At 36.8% G+C, this 4,825-nt stretch overlaps 1 pseudogene; it reads left to right on the top strand.

The window, feature by feature from the left end:
• Positions 1–362: 362 nt before the first annotated feature.
• LOC140246932 (uncharacterized) lies at positions 363–4,544 on the top strand (annotated as a pseudogene).
• The last annotated feature ends 281 nt before the right edge of the window (positions 4,545–4,825 follow it).

Below are 4,825 nucleotides of genomic sequence, written 5' to 3'. Positions count from 1 at the left end.
GCTTCACTTCGGTAGTTTATACACGGACAACCATTGATATGTGTGAACAGTCGATGAACCAATTTTCACGGTTAGTTATGGTCAACTGGCTAAAATAGTTTCGTTTGTCTGCTCTCCTACTGTATACCTTCATTATGGTTGGAATTATGGTATCCACCGATCATTATTTGAAGTAAAAAGGTTTTGGCTGTTGTGTATAGATATGTTGACATGAAGAAAAGATGAACTTTTAATCCTCTGTAACGTCCAAATAAGGTGCGAGAAGTATGTTTTGTGCTCATTGTAAATAAGCCAGCTCGCATGGTTACTGCAATAAAATAATAATCTGCAATGGTCTCTGAAAACAGAGATTTGTCAGAAACATGGATCACAAGTCGGTTAGAAGAGCATTTGAAAAAAAAAATATATATATAGCGAAGTAAAGAACATTATAATTTACCCTTAGGCTTATCTCGTATTGCCCCATTAAGGCCTTTTTACGTTTTCATGAAAAAAAAAACAAAATAAATATAAAGCGCATATACAAAAGAAAACATATTTAAACATGTAGGAATACAGCAGTGCTGTATAAAGTCTGGTCAACATAAATCTGAAACACAAAATGTTTAAAATGTAAGCCTGTGTAACCTTTTTTAGAAGCAATGAAAGTTCTGATTTGTACTCCATCAAAAAAAAAAAGTGTATATGTCACCCTGCATCACAAGACCAACAAAAAGTCGCCAGACATGGATTTTTAGTTAAGGGCAGATTCTGAAAGAGCAGACTCTAAGCTTTAAAATGGTGCATAACTCAATTCAAATGGACTCTCCTAACCTACCTAATACTCTCTGGAAAAGTGTGAACTGAGAAAAGAGGCTCTGAAGTACAGGGTCTATTCAAGCGTTCAATCTTTCACCAAGCCGCGAAAGGGGCAAAACACAGCATGTCAACCACCAGACCAACAACAATGAAGAGATTATCAGATTAAGCTGAAATTAAGCATGTTCTATAAACACATTCTGTCCATGATTAATGCCAACTTACAAAGCAGTAACATTATCCCTTCAAAAGTTATTGGACTTGAAAGTAAAAAGTGTACAAAGGACTTCAAGAAACGAAAAGGGGCCTCTAGATACTAACATGATCATTCTATACTCCCCCCCCCCCCAAAAAAAAAGAAAAGGGTTGTAGAAAAACGGCTGAAAACACACTTCCCCATTCGTGTTTTGATCCCAAACTAAAGAATAATGTAGAAGAAAGATAGCTCTTTCAAAAACTATGAAAAACTCAAGATTGACTTGTGTGACTTATTTCACCTCTTTTGAATCCTCTCGTAAAATCAAGGGGTGCGACTTTTTGTTTGTTTTGTGGTGCACGGTCACATATATATATATATATATATATATATATATATATCAAATGGTCAAAGTTTTTTTTTTTTTTCAAGCTTACATCTATAAATGTAGAATCTGGTAGAGAGTAGGTAAAAATACAAGCTAATGTTTTACATTCCATGATCACTACAGCCGAACAGCCTTTCCACTCTGTAAAGATTACAGTTTGCAATAAGCCACTTCTGGGTTCCAATTTGACCACGAGCAGAAAAAGGTCATTTGTATTAGTAGAACATGTTGGTTTTTAGATTTACCATAAGATAAACATCTGGGATGTAATGACTATTCAAGTAACCCTTGCAAGTGGTGCTTGCAATCATATCCACCTGACAGCAAAAAAAAAAAAAAAATACCTCTGCCATTTTTACTTCAGAAAATTTTACCTCTGTCATTTTTACTCTGACATTTTGCATCTGAAATTTTACCTGTGACATTTGTACTTATGACATTTTTATCTTTGTCATTTTTACCTCTGACATTTTACCTCCGACATTTTATTCCTCTGACATTTTTACTTCTTCTATTTTTACTTCTGACATGTTTTCCTCTGACATTTTTACTTCTGACAATTTTATCTCTTTCATTTTTAACTCTGACATTTTTACTTTTGATATTTTTACCTCTTACATTTTCACTTCTGACATTTTTACCTCTTGTCATTTTTACTGTGACATTTTTGCCTCTGGCACCCATGAGATAATCCCGCTCTCACCTCCCTGCCCAAACTGACTGATTACACAACACTCTTCCCCTTGTCATCCGACTTCTCGACCACACCGCCTCCTTTCCCGTGATTTTTTTTTAATTTTTAGTATTAAAATTAATAAACTCTATCCTATATGTTTAGAACTCGGAGCACTATCTATACTTCACGTAATCTATGGTACACGGTTCATGGTACTTAACATCTTCAATCATTCATATAGTGATAGTGGTAACGAAGAAGAGAGATCGCTGTTCACGTATACACACCTGAGCCATGCAATCAAATTTATGTTTGTTTGTTTTTGCGTGTTTTTTTTTTTTTTTTTTTTGGGGGGGGGGGAGGGTCCCGATGGACTTGGATATTACAAGGTTCAATGATCTCAAGAAAAAAAAAAGTTCTTCAAACAAGCACACTTCTGCTGTACGAATATCAATGGAAAAGGGACCCCTGGTTTTCCCCAGATTGCGCAATTCGCATAGAGCGTTGATTTTCGAAGCATTATACTCGTCAGACGAGGCACTCCGAACACTGCTGAAACTACAGTAGTCTAGCAGGCGACGTATTTTCAGCCTAAATCAGTCCTTGATTGCCAGTCAATAGAGGGCACGACGGTGTAGAAATCTAGCCGACTAAAAATACGTCTGGTAAGAAACCTCCAAATAGAGGCATGGAACCAGGCGTGGAAAGACAGTTGCCAGTCTTCAATATCGAAGTTTCATTGGCTGAGCACCAGTATCAATCAAAACACATCGCAGAGCCCGAAGGAATTCTACTCTACTCTCATAGGTATAATACAGATTGTTTTTCAATGAAAACAGAACTTACCTGTCTCTTTCATATTATTTTAGTATTTTGTTATTGTATCCCATTCATTTTGAGGTGTATAACATCTGACCTTACTTCAAATGAAAGAATGATAGCAGTCAATGCAACTAAATGCATTTGAAAATTCATGGTGGTTCTGCACATGGAAACTACTCCAAAATTACTGCCGAATGCAAACAGATATTCACTGTGATTGTCAGTTTTGGCAGTGTTATTGGTGACATTTCTCCCATCGGTAATTTGTTTCACTTTGAAGTACTCTATATTTTCAAATTAAATCAAATCTATTAAGATATTTGCTAAGTATCAATAAAATCTGCCGTGAAGATAACAATCTCTATTGCAATGCACCATCGACATTAAACAGGCATTTCGTGACGTTTTTTTTTTTTTTTTTTTTTTTGGTGATCACACTGTCATAGCATGGACCTATACTACACATAGACTTTCATCGCTCGCTAATTAATCCATGCACCTGTTTCTGTCAAACGTGGTACAAAAGTATTTTAAACATGCTTTCCTGCTTTGATCTTATCATCACCGCCGACAGCCAGCCTGGATAAAGACATGAAGAAGCTTTGAGAAATCTAAAAACTACATGCGCAGAAGATAGTAATTCTCTTAAATCAAGAAAAATACATGTGCAGTTGTGGTGCATATTGGGAAATTATCACTCAAGTAATGTCATTTGTGAAATGCGCGTACTTTACAAGAAAAAGCAATTATTTTGGCAGGTCAGTTGTCGATTGATATAACAAAAATTCCCCTCGGCAACAGTGTGTACCACAAGGAGCAAATGTGATCTTGTTATATTTCAACAGAAAGAACATATTTGGTTAAATCTTCAGTCGTCTGTCATTACGTACACGTTAGGAGTACAAGCAGTTCAGGAGTCGTTCAAAGTTTCCCTCGTGGAGGCAGTCCGCAACGAAATGCGGAAGCTTCAACCACTACTAGAAATTATGGAAAGCAAAGTGATTGAATTGGAAGCTGAAGTGAAATCCAAGGCAAGTGTCAGCTTGTCACTGCAAAAAAAAAAAAAAAAAAAAAAAAAACAATGGTTGACTCAGCCGATATAGCTAAGCTCAAACGACACATGAATGATGCTGAACAATACTCTTGCCGTAACTGCGTGCGGCTGTATGGCATCCCGGAAAGCCAAAAGGAGGATACAGACCAGGTGATGCTTGATCTAGCCTCGCAGAAACTGAACATCAAGCTGCAGCGACATGAGATAAACAAATCTCACCGTGTGTGTGCCCCAGGTACCACCAGTACAAGACCAGCAGCAAGGAAGTAACCACCACCACGTACCATCATAGTCAACGTGACTACTTACCGCACCAGAGACATGGTCATCAAAAACGGGAGAAGACTGAAAGGTACTCATGTAGGGATTGAGGACTATCTCACAACAGAAATCGCCTCCTGTTGACCAAAGCAAAAGAAGTAGTAGAAAGAAAATGACAGACTTTGTGCAGCGTGGTCCAGTGATGGCAGAGTCATTGTGCTGATCAAAGCAAGCAATGGATTTCACTGTGAGAAAGAGAAAACGGTCAGTCAGTGATCTGAAAATTCTTTTCAATTCAATTCAGTTTAATTCGTTTATTTCCATTTCAATCACAATAAAAACAACATGAAGCATTCAGTGTTACAGATGAACATAAAAAACAATGACATATAAAGAAACCACAACAACGACATCAGAATTACAGTCATAAATTGTTCCAGATTACAAAAGGGAACAAGTAAAATGGAAAATGGTGTACACATAAAAAGCCAATAAGGCCTGTAGGCGCGCGTGCACCGTTGTTACAAGTCATGTAGAATTGGAATCTAAGTTATTTTCAAAAATCATAAATCAGTTTTATACAGAAGATGCACAAAAGCACATCAAACAAAAAACAATTGAACATAAAAG

This window comes from Diadema setosum, chromosome 3 (assembly GCF_964275005.1).
Source record: "Diadema setosum chromosome 3, eeDiaSeto1, whole genome shotgun sequence".
In the NCBI taxonomy this organism is placed as follows: Eukaryota; Metazoa; Echinodermata; class Echinoidea; order Diadematoida; family Diadematidae; genus Diadema; species Diadema setosum.
This window is presented reverse-complemented; position numbering and strand designations above follow the sequence as displayed.